This window comes from Chlorocebus sabaeus, chromosome X (genome assembly GCF_047675955.1).
Source record: "Chlorocebus sabaeus isolate Y175 chromosome X, mChlSab1.0.hap1, whole genome shotgun sequence".
In the NCBI taxonomy this organism is placed as follows: domain Eukaryota; kingdom Metazoa; phylum Chordata; class Mammalia; order Primates; family Cercopithecidae; genus Chlorocebus; species Chlorocebus sabaeus.
Window position 1 is genome coordinate 100,851,257 of NC_132933.1, and position 19,206 is coordinate 100,870,462.

Genomic DNA, 19,206 nt, shown 5'->3' on the forward strand with positions numbered 1-19,206 from the left:
TTGTATACCAATAATTAAGCCACTACTGTCGACACTCCTTGGTTTTCTATTTTAACACTGAAGAAGTGAAAGTATTTTCTATATTTATGAACTTACTACTAAAATCTTGGCAAGAAAAGAAAAAAATTATCTAAAATGTGTGGGTGAAAACTGTTAATCAAGTGTGTTTCTACTCCCCCCTCACCCCTTGAAAGTTGGACCCCAACTGTATACCCTAGGTTGCTTAAGGGGATTTCACTATTATATAAAGTCAATAAAAATGAAGTAGTTGTATATATACAACACTGTGTACAGAGGGGAGATAATAAATAGTATTAAAGAAACAGTCTCATCTACCTTTACCTGTTGTTCGCTAATACCTAGTCTTCTTTTTAAATGTTTGGACTTCACTGCTTTTTGAATTCATAATTCCAATTATCACATTTTTGTTCATGGAAAATCATATCTAATAAAGATTTTAGTTAATCCCATGCACAGTATGAAAAAAGAAAAAAGAAAAAGAAAAGGACAGAGAGCTCTGTGTTAATAAAGGTGCTGGGTAAGAGTGGGTGGTGACTCTTGGGAGAACAGGGAGAAAAATGGGCCTGCTAAGGAAGAAACTACCATCAGAGTGAACAGGCAACCTACCGAATGGCAGAAAATTTTTGCAATCTACTCATCTGACAAAGGGCTAATATCCAGAACCTATAAAGAACTCAATCAAATTTACAAGAAAAAAACAACCCCATCAAAATGTGGGCAAAGGATATGAACAGACACTTCTCAAAAGAAGATATTCATACAGTCAACAGACACATGAAAAAATGCTCATCATCACTGGCCATCAGAGAAATGCAAATCAAAACCACAATGAGATACCATCTCACACCAGTTAGAATGGCAATTATTATAAAATCAGGAAACAACAGGTGCTAGAGAGGATGTGGAGAAATAGGAACACTTTTACACTGTTGATGGGATTGTAAACTAGTTCAACCATTGTGAAAAACAGTGTGGCAATTCCTCAAGGATCTAGAGCTAGAAATACCATTTGACCCAGCCATCCCATTACTGGGGATATACCCAAAGGATTATAAGTCATGCTGCTATAAAGACACATGCACACATATGTTTATTGTGGCACTATTCACAATAGCAAAGACTTGGAATCAACCCAAATGTCCATCAGTGACAGACTGGATTAAGAAAATGTGGCACATATACACCATGGAATACTATGCAGCCATAAGAAAGGATGAGTTCATGTCCTTTGTAGGGACATGGATGCAGCTGGAAACCATCATTCTCAGCAAACTATCGCACGAACAGAAAACCAAATACCTCATGTTCTCACTCATAGGTGGGAATTGAACAATGAGATCACTTGGACACAGGAAGGGGAACATCACACACCAGGTCCTATTCTGGGGAGAGGGGAGGGATAGCATTAGGAGATATACCTAATGTAAATGACGAGTTAATGGGTGCAGCACACCAACATGGCTCATGTACCCATATGTAACAAACCTGCACATTGTGCACAGGTACCCTAGAACTTAAAGTGTAATAAAAATAAATAAATAAAAAAGAAAAATTAATTAATTAATTAATTAATTAAAAGGAAGTTTCGTCAAAACATAGAAAATCTTAAAGACACATGACACGGAGTTCTATATTTATCCTATAGCTGATAGTTAAAAGAGTTTTAACAGGGGTATGTTTTTACAAAGCAAATACTACCAGCACTTTAGGGAATGAACAAGAGTGGCGGATGCCTCTTCTTTCACATAGTGAATAGCATAAACTACTGCATTTGTCATTGCTAAAAAGTTTCTCTTGGGAATATTTTGAATATTTTGTGGTGAGGTATCCATACCCTTTTCTGGGATACTAGGGTGTTATCTAATCCTCTCTCTTAGCAAAATACTCTTGCTGGTATTTTAAATTCATTAGATAAAAATAAACCTACTAAATAGGAAACTTAAATTCAGGAGCCATGAAAATGTTATTCCCCTGACGCAAATAAATATTACCAACTATGACCATTAAACAAGGTAATCTTGGTGCAAAGCTACAAGATAGTGTTACAGGTTTCTCATGTTAATTTTTTTTTTTTTTTTTTTTTTTTTTGACAAAGTTTCACTCTTGTTGTCCAGGGTGAAGTGCAATGGTGTGACCTTGGTTCACTGCAACCTCTGCCTCCCAGGTTCAAGTAATCCTCCTGCCTCAGCTTCCCAAGTAGCTGGGATTACAGGCACCTGCCATCATGCTCGGCTAATTTTTTGTATTTTTAGTAGAGATTGGATTTCACCATGTTGGCCAGGCTGGTCTCAAACTCCTGACCTCAGGTGAGCCACCCTCCTCAGCCTCCCAAAGTGCTGGGATTACGGACGTGAGCCACTGCGCCCGGCCTCATGTTAAATTTTTTAATTCCATTAACAGCTGGTATTGTTAATACAAACAGATAAAGTCTTTTAGTCAAGACTTTCAGCATTTAGATAAACTGAAATGGAAAAGTGCCTCCCATGCTGAGACCACTTTACTGCACCAATCTTAGCTTTGTCATTAGGTAATTCCAGTCCCCTTTTGTGAGCATGTATTAGGAATACTTACTTTATTACCATTCTGCTAGGGCTCAACTTGTGGGATGGCACCATGTGATATGAGTATGATCTCACAAATGGATTTGTTTTGAGATGGCAGAGGAATGTAACTCTACCAAAGCCTGTGGGAACAGAGAATTGATTTCCCAGTGGTGGAGAAACTGTTGTGTAACGGACAGTTGAGGATTGATTGTAGAGACTCTAAAGCAGGCTCTACCTGTCATGTGACGGTGTAATTGGAAACTGACCACCAAAGAGAAACTTATTCACCCCATTTTGACTATGCTTATATAAATATTTGACATGAGCCTGTGTGAGGTTTGTGTGCAAGAGAAAGTGTATTTTGGAAAGTGGTAGCAATGCTGCAGGAGAAAATTTCAAATACATAACTTACTGAGAGTTGAAAGTTACTTCTTGAAAACGCAAGAGCGATATGTGCTCTCTCTTTCAAGGAAATCGAATAATATGAGGTACATAGAATAACATTATGTGCAAGGAAAGCTAACAATTAGTTAAATATGTGTGTGCAGTTACTAAAGATGAACTTAATTGTCCAATTCTAACTGTAATTAAGACAGTTGAGAAGTGGCAAAAAAACAGCAAGCTCACCTAGGATATGTTTGTCAGTTCAGACAATTTAATGTCAGAGTTAAATTATTGAGAAGTAAAATGGTATCTAAATGAGGACAAACTGCTTACTGTGAGACTAGATTAAAAACCAGGAACTGGCTTCACAGCACCTGAGGATGGTGCATGAAACACAAAAAGAAAAGTAGAGTCGGGAGATCAATAGAGTTCAAGAGGCCTCCCATCAATCTTTTTATTCAAGTTGCCTGTATTGCATCACCATGAATTCTAAGAAGGCAGGGTACAGGTGACATTCTGATATGAACTCAGGAAATGAAAGCAGGTGCCAATAAGGCTAAGTAGCGTAGAACACCCTAAAGAATAAATGAGGAAGAAACAAAAAGGAGAACAGGGAGGGAATAATGACTCTGCAAATGATTGAAACCACTAAGAACTACAGAAAGTTACCCTTGTCTTTTCGTACATGAAGTCCACCAATCATATCTGCAAATACCTAGTGCTGACATCTGGATGGGGACATGGCAACACCTGAGGGCATGTCTATTTGAATGGGCATGTGTGACATTTCAATGTGGATTATGACATTTGGGTCACCATCTGCACCACCTGCAGTAGAGCGAGAGACATCCAATTATGTGGCATTACTGGTAAGAATCTGACAGTGTGGGATTAGTATTTGTTCAGAGGATACAAAAATACCCTACTCCTATGTTACACTGCTTTATTGCCCCCTCTTAGGTCTTTCCTTGAAAAAGACATGCACACAAGGACCTGAAATATCATTCACTGGGCCAGTTCCCATGACCCCTCAGTGCAGGGGTCTCAGTTCAAGTTGAATTGAAGCACAGGTTTAGGCACAAGAATGAAGCAGGGTCTCTTTGCCTATTTTATTCTACAGAAATATTATCATCAGCTGATCCCTAGTAGGCAGGAATGACAGAGCCCAAAATCTCCAGTGAGAAGAAAGAGAGGCCAATGTGTCTATGCCCAGCTTTCACAGTCAGCACCAGCTTATCTCATCACTTCAGTATCATAAGAAACAGAAGAGTTTAGATGTGTCTTACATGTATGGGTGTCACTTAGCAATGCACACTGGTACTTCTTACAGTGCTCCAGAATTTGACTTATCACATTGGTCTTCCTTCCTCTAAGGGAGTAGTGAGGAAGAAGCTTGAGAGAAAGAGGCTTTTCTTGATCTGGAGATGAGTTGTAAGAGAAACCTGGCCCTATCCGAGTGACCTAAATCACTAATGGTTGGGTAGAAACTGATATGATCATAGAAAAAATTAGGTCATGTGTGAAAAAGGATTTTGCTGCTTAAATCTCAAGTGCATCAAGTCTAAAAACTATAAATACTTAGGATTTTCAAGTTTTAATAGCAGTATAAATCAGCCACTTTTTTTCATTGACAATATATAGCTACATTTACAAATATAATAGGAGGAAGGATAGTGACTTCACAAATTTATTATATATTCATTGCTTTATAAAAATCAAGCACTATAGGAAAATATAAAGGCAAAAGCAATACATTATAGCAAATTGAAACACCAAGAATTAACCAGTGTTAACACAGGATCAAAAACACATCAAAAGTAATGTTTCTACACTTCACTCTAAGTGGAATCCTAACAAATGTTCATATAACCTATAGGAAGCAGAGAGAGACAGAGAGAGAGAAACAAAAAACAGAGGGATGAACAGAAAACAAAATGGCATACTTAAGCCTTAAAATAGTGACAACTATTGTAAATATAAATGGTGTAAATATACCAATTAAAAAGAGATTGGACCACCAAGAAATGGTAGATGTTTAAGGTGATGGATCTGTGAATTACCCAAACAAGTATACATGTATACCCAATGTATACATGTTTCAATACATGTATACATTGTACAATGATAAAATCTGTAGTGTTACCATTATACAATGTATACATGTATTGAAACATCACAGTGTACCCCATAAATATGTATAATTATTATGTGTCAATTATAAACAAAATTTTTTAAATATTTGGAAAAAGAAGAGACTGGCAGTATGAATTTTCAAAAAATCCAATGTATACTATCTACAAGAAATTTACATCATAGTACTTCCCATACTATATTGAATAGAAGTGGAGAGAGTGAGAATCTTTACCTGGTACTGGATCTCAGAGGAAAAGCTTTTCATTTTTCCCCATTGATTATGATGTTAATTGTGGGTTTTTCATAAACGACCTTTATTTTGCTGAGAAACTTTCCTTTTACACTTAAACTCTTCAGCATTTTTATCAAGGAAGGATGTTGAACTTTATCAAATGCTTTTTCTGTGTAAATTGAGATGATTTTTGTATGCTTTTTATCTTTCATTCTGTTAATGTATCACATTGATTCATATGCATACTTTAAAACAGGTTTGCATGCCAAGGATAAATTCCACTTGGCCATTTTCTTAGTCTTTTCTGTTGCTTATAACAGAATATCCAAAAGAGGGTACTTTATTTTAAAAAGGAATTTATTCTTACAGTTATGGATGCTGAGAAGTCCAAGGCCAAGGGGCTACGTATGGTAAGAACCCTCTTGCTGCTGGGGACTGTGCAGAGTCCCGAGGCTGTTCAGGGCATTACATGGTGAGGTGGCAGAGCATGCTCGAGTCTCTTTCTCTTCTTGTAAAGCCACCAGTTCCATTCCCATGATAACCCATTAACCCATTAACTCATTAATCCATTATCTATAAATGGATTAATCCATTCATGAAGGCAGAGACCTCATTACCTATTCACCTCTTAAAGGCTCTACTTCTCAATACTGTCACACTGGGGATTGAGTTTCAACATGAGTTTTGGAGGAGATATTCAAATCATAGCAGTCATGATGTATAATCTTTTTGATGTGTTGTTGAACTTGGGATTGCTAATATTTTATAGAAAATTTTTGTATAAATGTTTGTATCAGAGATATTGGTCTGAAGTTTTCTTCTTTTATGGTGTCTTTGTCTGGCTTAGGTATCATGGTGATGCTGGCCTCATAAAATATGTTTGGAAATAGTCCCTCTAGCTCTAGTTTTTGGAAGAGTTGAAGAAGTATTTGTATTAATTCTTCTTTGAATGTTTTGCAGAATTCAGCAATAAAGTCATCTATTCCCGGGCTTTTCTTTGTTGGGAACTTTTAAATTATTACACTACTTCAATCTATTTGTTATTGTTCTGTTCAGACTTTCTGTTTCTTCCTGATTCAACGTTGGTAGGTTGTACTTTTTGAGGAATTTATCCATTTTCTCTAAATTATCCAGTCTGCTGGTGTATTGTTCATAATAGTCCCTTATGACCCCTTTCATTTCTGATTTTATTGATTTTACTCTTCTGTCTTTTCTTCTTAGGTAGTCTAGCTTTTTCTTTTGAAAAAAAATCACTCAGTTTTATTGATGTTTTCGTATTGTTTTTCTATTCTCTATTTAATTTACTTCTGTTCTAATCGTTATTACCTGCTTCTGCTAAAAAAGAAATAAAAGGTATCCAAGTTGGAAAGAAGAAAAGTAAACTTATCTCTATTTGCAAATGACATAATCCTATATATAGAAAACCTCAAAGATTCCACACACAAAAAAACTGTTAGAACTAATAAATCAACTCAGGAAAGTTGCAGGATACAAACCAATCCCATTTATGGTAGCATTAAAAAACATTAAAGAGTAAATTTAACCAAGGAGATGAAAGACCTGCACATGGAAAACTATAAAACATTGAGGAGAGTAATTGAAGAAGATACAAATAAATGGAATGATAGTCCATTCTCATGAAATGGAAGAATTATTAGGTTGGTGCAAAAGTAATTGTGGGTTTTGCCATTAATTTTGGTTCCAGTAAAAACCACAAATAGTTTTGCACTAACCTGATAATGTTGCTAAAACGCCCATACTACCTAAAGCAATATAAAATTCAATACACTCTCTATCAAAATTCCAATGGCATTCCTCCCAGCAATAGGAAAAATAATCTTAAAATTTGTATGGAATCACAAAGACACTGAATAGCCAAAGGAATTCCAAGGAAGAAAAATAAAGTTGGAGGGATCATACTTCCTTACTTAAAAATATATTACAAAGCTATAGTAATCAAAGCAGTATGGTACTGTCATAAACAAACACATAGAAAACAGTGGAACAAAATAGAGAGCCCAAAAATAAATCCACACATATATGGCCAACTAATTGTAGATAAAGGCACCAAGAGAACACAATGGGGGAAAAGATAGTCTCTTTAGCAAATGATGCTGGGAAAACTGGGTTTCCACAAGGAAAAAAATGAAATTTGACTGTTATCTTACACCATACACAAAACTCAGCTCAAAATAGGTAAAAAGACCTAAATGACAAAGGCAGCAAAATACACATTGCAGAAAGGACAGGCATTTCAATAATTGGTGTTGGGAAAATTTGATATGTCTATGTGTAAGAACAAAACTAGACCCCTATCTTTCACCATATACACAAACCAACTCAAAATGGATTAAATACTTAAATCTAAGACCTAAAACTATAAAACTACTAAAAGAAGACATTGGGGGAACATTTTAGACTATTGGTCTAGTCAAAGATTTTTTTAAGACCTCAAAAGCATAGGCAGCAAAAGTAAAAATAGACAAATAAGATTACATCAATATAAAAACCTTTTGCACAGCAAAGGAAACCATCCACAAAGTGAAGATACAACCTGAATAATGGAAAAAATATTTGGAAACTCTTCATCTGACAAGGGATTAATAACCAGAATATATAGGTGATATGGTTTGGCTGTGTCCCCACCCAAATCTCAATTTGAATTGCATCTCCCAGAATTCCCACGTGTTATGGGAGGGACCCAGGAAGAGGTAATTGAATCATGGGAGCCGGTGCTATTCTCATGATAGTGAATAAGTCTCACGAGATCTGATGGGTTTATCAAAGGTTGTTTCTTCCTCATTTTCTCTTGCTGCCACCATGTAAGAAGTGCCTTTCACCTCCCACTATGATTCTGAGGCTTCCCCAGCCATGTGGAACTGTAAATCCAATTAATCCTCTTTTTGTTCCCAGTTTTGGTTATGTTTTTATGAGTAGCATGAAAACGAACTAAAACAATGGGTAACTCAAACAACTCATAGCAAAATAATAATCATCATCATCATCATCCAATTTTAAAATGGATAAAAGATCTGAATAGACATTTCTCAAAAGAAGACAAACGACCAATGGATATAGAAAAAATACCCAATCACTAGGAAAATGCAAATCAAAACACAATGAGATATCATCTCGCTCCAGCTAAAATGCCTACTATAAAAAAGACAAAAATAACAAATGCTGGTAAGAATGCAGAGGAAGGGGAATACTGGTACAGTGTTGCTGGGAAGGTAAATTTGTACAGCCACTATAGAAAACAGTTTGGAAGTTCCTCAAAAAACTAAAAATAGAACTTCCGTATGACTCAGAAATTCTACTGCAGGGTATATATCCAAGAGAAAGGAAATAAGTATATTTAAGAGATATCTGCACTCCCAGGTTTATCGTGGTAGAATTCACAATAACCAAGACATGGAATAAACTTCAGTGTCCATCAACAGATAAATGGATAAAGAAAATGTGGTACATGTATACAATGAAATATTATTTAGCCATAAAAAGTATTAAATCCTATCATTTGCAGCAACATAGATGGAACTGGAGGTCATTACCTCAAGTGAAACAAGCCAGGAACAGAAAGACAAATGCTGCATGTTCTCATTCATTAAGAGTGAATACTGCATGTTCCCATTCCCATTTAATAGGAGCTTAAAAAGTGAATCTCGTGGAAGCAGAGAGTAAAACCGTAATTACCAGAGGCCAGAAAAGGTAGGCGGGCAATGACGTGAAATTGTTTTAGGGGTACAAAAATACAGTTAGATAGAAGGAATAAGTTATAGTATTCAATAGTTATTGAATTCTCTACTGTAGAGAAACTGTAGTTAACAATAATTTATTGTATAATTCAAAATAGCTAGAAGAATTGCAATGCTTCCAACATAAAGACAACATAGTGTTTGGTGACAGATATCCCAATTACTCTGATTTAATTATCACACATTGTATACAGGTATCAAAATATCATATGTACCCCCAAAATATGTACAACTATTACGTATCAATTTAAAAGGAACTAAAAATACAAAGACATAGTAGGATGGAAGTGAAGGATGGAAAGTGATGTATAATGCAAACATTAATAAAATGAAAGCAGGGGCCAGGAGCAATGGCTCACGCCTGTAATCCCAGCTCTTTGGGAGGCCAAGGCGAACGGATCACTTGAGATCAGGAGCTCAAGAGCAGTCTGGCCAACATGGAGAAACCCCGTTTCTACTCAAATTAAAAGAAAAAAAAAATTAGCCAGGCATCATGGTAATCCCAGCTACTTGGGAGGCTGAGGCCAGAGAATCGCTTGAACCCAAGAGGTAGAGTTTGCAATGAGCTGAGATCGTGCCACTGCACTCCAGCATGGATGACAGAATAAGACTCCGTCTCAAAACAAAAATGAAAACAGGAGTATTGATATTAATATCAAATAAAGAAGAATTGAGAGCAAAGGAAATTACTGGAGACAGAGAGACACTACATGATGATAAAAGGTCAATCACTGAGATTTACAATGATTTACAAGAAACTACAGTCCTAAATTTGTATGCATCAAACAAAAGAGCCTCAAAATAAATGAAGGAAAACCTGATAGAGACGAAAGGAGAAACAGACACATTTAAATTTATACTAGGGGACTTCAACAGTGCACTCCCAGCAACTGATAAAGCTACTAAACAGTATATCCGCAAGGATATAAAAGAAATGAACAATGCAATCAACCAATATGATATAACTGATACATATATAAAAAGAGCACTCCAATTAACAACAGCAGAAAACACATTTTTTCAAGCACCAGTGGAACATTCAATAGGATACACTATGGGGAAAACTTCAACAACACTAAAACAATTGACGTCATACGGAGTATGTTTTCTACCCATAAAGAAATGAAATTAGTAATCAATAACAGAAAAACAACAGAAAATCTACAGATGCTTGTGAATTAAACAACATATTTCTACATAATTCATGAATCAAAGAAGTTTCTAAGGAAATTTTTAAAATACATAGAACTATTAGACAGATCAACGAGACAGAAAGTTAACAAGGATATCCAGGAATTGAACTCAACTCTGCACCAAGCGGACCTAATAGACATCTACAGAACTCTCCACCCCAATTCAACGGAATATATATTTTTCTCAGCACCACATCGCACTTATTCCAAAATTGACCACATAATTGGAAGTAAAACACTCCTCAGCAAATGTAAAAGAACAGAAATTATAACAAACTGTCTCTCAGACCACAGTGCAATCAAACTAGAACTCAGGACTAAGAAACTCAATCAAAACCGTTCAACTACATGGAAACTGAACAACCTGCTCCTGAATGACTACTGGGTACATAACGAAATGAAGGCAGAAATAAAGATGTTCTTTGAAACCAATGAGAACAAAGATACAACATACCAGAATCTCTGGGACACATTTAAAGCAGTGTGTAGAGGGAAATTTATAGCACTAAATGCCCACAAGAGAAAGCTGGAAGGATCTAAAATTGACACCCTAACATCACAATTAAAAGAACTAGAGAAGCAACAGCAAACACATTCAAAAGCTAGCAGAAGACAAGAAATAACCAAGACCAGAGCAGAACTGAAGGAGATACAGACACAAAAAACCTCCAAAAAATCAATGAATCCAGGAGTTGGTTTTTTGAAAAGATCAGCAAAATTGATAGACTGCTAGCAAGACTAATAAAGAAGAAAAGAGAGAAGAATCAAATAGATGCAATAAAAAATGATAAAGGGGATATGACCACCGACCCCACAGAAATACAAACTACCATCAGAGAATACTATAAACTCCTCTACGCAAATAAACTAGAAAATCTAGAAGAAATGGATAATTTCCTGGACACTTACACTCTCCCAAGACTAAACCAGGAAGAAGTTGAATCCCTGAATAGACCAATAGCAGGCTCTGAAATTGAGACAATAATTAATAGCCTACCTACCAAAAAAAGTCCAGGACCAGATGGATTCACAGCTGAATTCTACCAGAGGTACAAGGAGGAGCTGGTACCATTCCTTCTGAAACTATTCCAATCAATAGAAAAAGAGGGAATCCTCCCTAACTCATTTTATGAGGCCAACATCATCCTGATACCAAAGCCTGGCAGAGACACAACAAAAAAAGAGAATTTTAGACCAATATCCCTGATGAACATTGATGCAAAAATCCTCAATAAAATACTGGCAAACCGAATCCAGCAGCACATCAAAATCTTATCCACCACGATCAAGTGGGCTTCATCCCTGGGATGCAAGGCTGGTTCAACATTCGCAAATCAATCAACGTAATCCAGCATATAAACAGAACCAAAGACAAAAACCACACGATTATCTCAATAGATGCAAAAAAGGCCTTTGACAAAATTCAACAGCCCTTCATGCTAAAAACTCTGAATAAATTCGGTATTGATGGAACATATCTCAAAACAATAAGAGCTATTTATGACAAACCCACAGCCAATATCATACTGAATGGGCAAAAATTGGAACCATTCCCTTTGAAAACTGGCACAAGACAGGGATGCCCTCTCTCGCCACTCCTATTCAACATAGTGTTGGAAGTTCTGGCTAGGGCAATCAGGCAAGAGAAAGAAATCAAGGGTATTCAGTTAGGAAAAGAAGAAGTCAAATTGTCCCTGTTTGCAGATGACATGATTGTATATTTAGAAAACCCCATTGTCTCAGTCCAAAATCTCCTTAAGCTGATAAGCAACTTCAGCAAAGTCTCAGGATACAAAATTAATGTGCAAAAATCACAAGCATTCTTATACACCAGTAACAGACAAACAGAGAGCCAAATCAGGAATGAACTTCCATTCACAATTGCTTCAAAGGCAATAAAATACCTAGGAATCCAACTTACAAGGGATGTAAAGGACCTCTTCAAGGAGAATTACAAACCACTGCTCAGTGAAATAAAAGAGGACACAAACAAATGGAAGAACATACCATGCTCATGGATAGGAAGAATCAATATCGTGAAAATGGCCATACTGCCCAAGGTAATTTATAGATTCAATGCCATCCCCATCAAGGTACCAATGAGTTTCTTCACAGAATTGAAAAAAACTGCTTTAAAGTTCATATGGAACCAAAAAAGAGCCCACATTGCCAAGACAATCCTAAGTCAAAAGAACAAAGCTGGAGGCATCACGCTACCTGACTCCAAACTACAAGGCTACAGTAACCAAAACAGCATGGTACTGGTACCAAAACAGAGATATAGACCAATGGAACAGAACAGAGTCCTCAGAAATAATACCACACAGCTACAACCATCTGATCTTTGACAAACCTGAGAAAAACAAGAAAGGGGGAAAGGATTCCGTATTTAATAAATGGTGCTGGGAAAATTGGCTAGCCATAAGTAGAAAGCTGAAACTGGATCCTTTCCTTACTCCTTATACGAAAATTAATTCAAGATGGATTAGAGACTTAAATGTTAGACCTAATACCATAATAACCCTAGAAGAAAACCTAGGTAATACCATTCAGGACATAGGCATGGGCAAGGACTTCATGTCTAAAACACCAAAAGGAATGGCAACAAAAGCCAAAATTGACAAATGGGATATAATTAAACTAAAGCGCTTCTGCACAGCAAAAGAAACTACCATCAGAGTGAACAGGCAACCTACAGAATGGCAGAAAATTTTTGCAATCTACTCATCTGACAAAGGGCTAATATCCAGAATCTACAAAGAACTCAAACAAATTTACAAGAAAAAAACAACCCCATCAAAAAGTGGGCAAAAGATGTGAACAGACATTTCTCAAAAGAAGACATTCATACAGCCAACAGACACATGAAAAAATGCTCATCATCACTGGCCATCAGAGAAATGCAAATCAAAACCACAATGAGATACCATCTCACATCAGTTAGAATGGCAATCATTAAAAAGTCAGGAAACAACAGGTGCTGGAGAGGATGTGGAGAAATAGGAACACTTTTACACTGTTGGTGGGACTGTAAACTAGTTCAACCATTGTGGAAAACAGTGTGGCGATTCCTCAAGGATCTAGAACTAGAAGTACCATATGACCCAGCCATCCCATTACTGGGTATATACCCAAAGGATTATAAATCATGCTGCTATAAAGACACATGCACAAGTATGCTTATTGCAGCACTATTCACAATAGCAAAGACTTGGAATCAACCCAAATGTCCATCAGTGACAGACTGGATTAAGAAAATGTGGCACAGATACACCATGGAATATTATGCAGCCATTAAAAAAGGATGAGTTTGTATTCTTTGTAGGGACATGGATGCAGCTGGAAACCATCATTCTCAGCAAACTATTGCAAGAACAGAAAACCAAACACCGCATGTTCTCATTCATAGGTGGGAATTGAACAATGAGATCACTTGGACACAGGAAGGGGATCATCACACACCGGATCCTACTGTGGGGATGGGGGAGGGGGGAGGGATGGCACTGGGAGTTATACCTGATGTAAATGACGAGTTGATGGGTGCTGACGAGTTGATGGGTGCAGCACACCAACATGGCACATGTATACATATGTAACAAACCTGCACGTTGTGCACATGTACCCTAGAACTTAAAGTATAATAATAAAAAAAATACATAGAACTGAGTGAGAATTTAAAAAATCGATATGTGTGGAATACTATAAAGCAAAGATGAAATGGAAATTTAGAGTACTACATGCTTACATTAGAAAGAGGGAAGATCTAAAATCAATGATCTAAGTTTCTATTCCAGAAACTAGAAAAAGAAGAGCAAAGTGAACATAAAACATGCAGAAGGAAAGAAATAATAAAGATGAGAATAGAAAACAATAATATTGAAAACAGGAAAATTATACAGAACGTCAATGCAACAAAAGCTGGTTCCTTGAAAATATCAACAAAATGATCAAACTTCAGTAAAGCTGACAAAAATAAAAACAGAAAATATATAAATGACCAATATCAAGAATGAAATAAGACTATCACTACAGACTCTGCAAGCATTAAAAGGATAATAGGGAACATGACAAATAACTTAATGCTTATAAAAGCTACAACTTAGAAGAAATGAACAAATTTCTTAAATACTACAAGATACCAAAATTCAATTGAGATGAAATAAGTATGTATCTATTAAATACAATAGTGTGTAATTTCAATGCTCCATAAAAAGAAACCTACAGGTCCAGGCGGCTTCACATGAGAATATAACCAAATATTTATACAGTTAGTATTGATTTCACACAATATACGATACAGATAATATAAGAATAGAAAATACTTCCAAACTAATTTAATGAACCAAGTATTTTCCTTTAAATTAAGGAATAAGACAAAGATGACCACTGCAGCCATGTCTATTCAACATGGTATTAAAGTCCTATCCAGAATAATCAGGAAAAGGAAAAGAAAAAAAGTAAAAGGTATCCATACTGCAAACGAAGAAGTAAAATTATCTCTGTTTACAGATGACATGATCTTTCTTATATGCTGAAAACTCTAAAGATTCCACACACAAAAACTGTTGGCACTAATAAACAAATCCAGGAAACTTGTAGGATACAAAACTTAAAACACACACAAAAAAATTGCATTTTATACAGTAACAATGAACAATTCAAAAAGAAAATTAAGAAAACAATTCCATTTTCAATACAATTAAAAAGAATAAAATACTTAGGAATAAACCTAACCAAGGTAGTAAAGAGACTTATATACCGAAAACCATAATATATATATTATAATACATTATATACAATATATTGTATTATAACATATATATAATATAATACAATATTATAATATATTATATATATATGGTACTGGCATAAACATAGACATATAGACTAGTGAAATAGAATAGTGAGTCAAGAAATGAACCTTCATATATGTAGTTAAATGATCTTTGACAAGGGTGCCAAGATTATTCAATGGGGAAATGACAATCTTCGACACATGGTGCTGGGAAAACTGGACATCCATCTGCAAAAAAGTAAAATAGACCTTTTACACTATAAAAATTAACAAAAATAGTTTAAAGATTTAAATGTAAGACCTAAAATTTTAAAACTCCTAGAAGTAAAGATAGGAGAAAATCTTCATAACACTGGATTTGGCAAATAATTTCTGGTTATGACACCAAAAGCAAAAAATAGACAAATGTGACTACATGAAACAAATATGTTTGTGTATCAAAGGACAAAGTCAACACAGTGAAAAGGCAACATACAGAATGGGAGAAGATATTTGCAAAGTATATACCTAATAAGGGATTAATAAGCAGAATATATATAAAAATTATACTGCTCCACAGCAAAAAATTAAATAACTGACTGGGCACAGTGGTTCATGCCTGTTATCTCAGCTCAGCAGAGGCGGGAGGATTACTTGAGGTGAGGAGTTCGAGACCAGCCTGGGCAAAATAGTGAGAACCTGTTTCTAAAAAAAAAAAAAAAAAATCAATTAGCCAGGCCTGGTGGTGTTCACCTGTAGTCCTCACTGCTCAGGAGGCTGAGGTGGGAATATCACTGGAGCCCAGGAGGTTGAGGCTGCAGTGAGCTACGACTGCACTACTGCACTCCAGCCTCGGTGATAGAGCAAGACCCTATTTCTTAAAAGAAAAACACAAGTAACCCAATTATAAAATGGATAAAAGGCAGACGTTTCCCCAAAGATTATATGCAAATGGCTAGCAAGCATATTGAAAGATGCTAAACATTGCTGATCATCAGACAAATGTAAATCAAAACCACAACTAGATATCACCTCATACCGATTAGGATGGCTGCTATCAAAAGAGAGAAAATAAGTGTCACTGGGAATGCAAAGAAATTGGAACCCTTGTGCACTGCTAGCAGGACTGTAAATGGTGCAACTACTATGGAAAATAGTATGGTTGTTCCTCAAAAACTTAAAAATAGAACTACCATGTGTTTCAGTATTTCTACTTCTGGATATACATCCAAAAGAATTGAAATCAGGGTCTCAAAGACATGTTTGCACACCCATGTTCATAGCAATACTACTCACAATAGCTAACAGGTGGGAGAATTCAAAATATCTATTGACAGATGAATGGATAAGCAAAATGTTTTATTATTCAGATTTGAAAAATAATGGACTTTTATTAGCCACATGCTGCAACATGAGTGAACCTTGAAAACATTATGCTAAGTAAAATAAACAAGTTACAGAAAGACAAATACTGTATAATTCTGTTTATGAAATATATCATGTAATTCTGTTTATATGAGGTATATCGCTTGAGCTTGGGAGGTTGAGGCTGTGATCGTGCCACTATACTCCTGCTTGGATGACAGAGCGAAACACTTATCTCAAAAACAAAACAAAACATCATGCTGTACTCTGTATATATATACAATTTCTGTCAACTGTACCTCAATAAACCTGAAAAAGAATGATGGAAATAGAAAGTTATTTTTGCACAATAAACACGGTATTAATTAAATGAGGGAAGAATAATTAATGGATACTAAAGCCAGTTGATGAAAAAAAATGACATTATGTATGTGTCTAATGCCCCAGGAGAAAGTGTAACCTGCCCAAGCTTGTCTTTAAGGCTTTTCTTCAATCTGGCCTCAGCCTACACTTGTTATTTTGGTCCCCTCTGGGCCTGCTAGTCCAGTCTGTCTACATCATTCACCTGCCACTCTCCACACCGAATCAAACTTATTAAAATCAACTCCCACATGTGAGCCCTTTTGCATCTTACTGCTCTATCAGAGACAGGGAAGGTTGATGCCAGGCTCCAGATTCAGAGGCCATCCCAGTCCTTCCCTATCATCCTACTGCACCAGTCTCGCCTCCACCAGGATATCCAACCAACCATTCAGGTACCTACCCCAGGACTCTGCTGGGCACACATTAATTTGAAGATATTTGGGCTTTTAGGTGTCTTATCCTGGAAGTGCAGATATCACTTCCGTACACTGGCCAGAAATAGTCATACAACCCCAACACAAGAAAGTTGGCTGGGAAATGTAGGGGAGTGCATGAAAATTCAGTTTTTGCCAAATAGTGTATTTTCTCACCTACTTTCATAGATGAGTAAACTAAGACTCAGAGAGGCAAAGATACTTGCTCAAAGTCACATCACTGGAGATACGTAGGATTAGAATCTAGGATTCTCTGATGGTGAAATCCAAGTTCTTTCTACAATACCCTGCTGCCTTTGCCCTTCTGGAGCTCACAGTGTCCAGCCCCTTTGTAATCCATACATATTCCATTACTTAAGATTTTGTTTGCAAGCAATGATGTGCTAGTAAATGGTTAATAACTGATTCTCTGATTTTAAAAATTCCAAGTTGGTAGTCTGCCATTTTTCACAAAGTTAATAATCCCACCGTGGTCAATTTCACTGAAGGCAAAGGTGGGATGAGCTACATACAATACACTGTCTCAAGCTGGTACAAACTGGCTTCACCACATGATTGGTCACAATCAATAAGAATTTTTTCTTGCCAATGTAAATAAAATGGATTTGGTTAGACAGATGTTAGAGGCTCACAGAACTGGAGGGAGACTGGAGAAAGCAACTTGAGAAATGGATAGGAGCATGAAACACAGACAGGAATGGTCTGATAAGGATGCTACTCTGGGGATAAAAATCACATAAGCCTTTTTTTTTTTTTTTTTTTTCACTCTTGTGTCAATCACTTAAGTTTCAAAGTCCAAGGAGAGGGCATGTGATTGACTAAGAATAGGTTGCATTCCTGTCCCTTGGCAATATTGGAACCAGAGAGAAATAATCTGATTTACTCCTTGTCAATAGGGGGAGGAAAACATCTAGACGTGTCATTCCACAAAGACTACATATTGGTTTTCTATTAATGCATAGCAAACAACCACAGACTGAGTTGCTAAAACAACACCCATTTATTATCTCCAAGTTATTATAGGACAGAAGATGTGGCATGCCTTGGCTATGTTCTCTGTTCAGGCAAAATGGAAATCAAGATGTCAGCAGGGCTGCCTTTCTTTCTGATGCCTTCCATTCTCATTCAGATTATTGGCAGAACTCTTGTACTTGCAGCTATAGTTCTGAGATCCTCATTTCTTTACTGGCTATCAGCTGGAGGCCTCATCAAGCTCATAGAGGCCACCCATATTCTTTGTATGAATGTAGCATCTCCATCTTCAAATCTAGGAATGGAGAATGTCCATCCCTCTCAAACTTCAAATCTCTCTTCCCAAGATGAGTGTAGTACCCTCGAAAGTCTTACTTGAGTAGGTCAGACCCACATGATTTTAAGGTCAACCGATTTTGGATGTTAATTACATGCACAAAATCCTTTCACAACAGCATCTAGATTAGTGTTTTACTGAATAACTGCCAAAAAGTCTATGTACACCAGAGGGTGGGGATCTTGTGGGCCATCCTAAAAGCCTATTTACTACAATTGGAAACTGTATTATCCTAAAAGGAAAATGGGTGCAATCAGGATACCAACAAGACAAATATTCACCACAGTTCATTTGGCTAACATATACATATTTTTTTATGTCATCCGACACTGAAATTTCACAACAGTGAATGAAGCATTCTGTAGGATCACAGGTGGTGATAAGACAGAAATATTATGTGTAGGGAAGGCAAATCCATACCTAGAATATTCACTTATTGCTGACAAATCATTAAGTCAACAAACCCCTCCATGATGTAATGGGCCCAATGTAATAAATTTACTGCCAGGTACTGGGCTGGTCCTGTTTGGATTGGTACATATCAGAAACTCAGGATAGTGTTGGAAAGTTGCGCACTCAGCAGTAGGGGTAGTCATATCAGCCTTTGTGAGAGCCTTTTGTTGAGGCCATACATAGCCTCTGTTCACGCCACCATATCACTTTGTATAGGTGCTCATCTAACAAGTGCAGAAATAGCTGA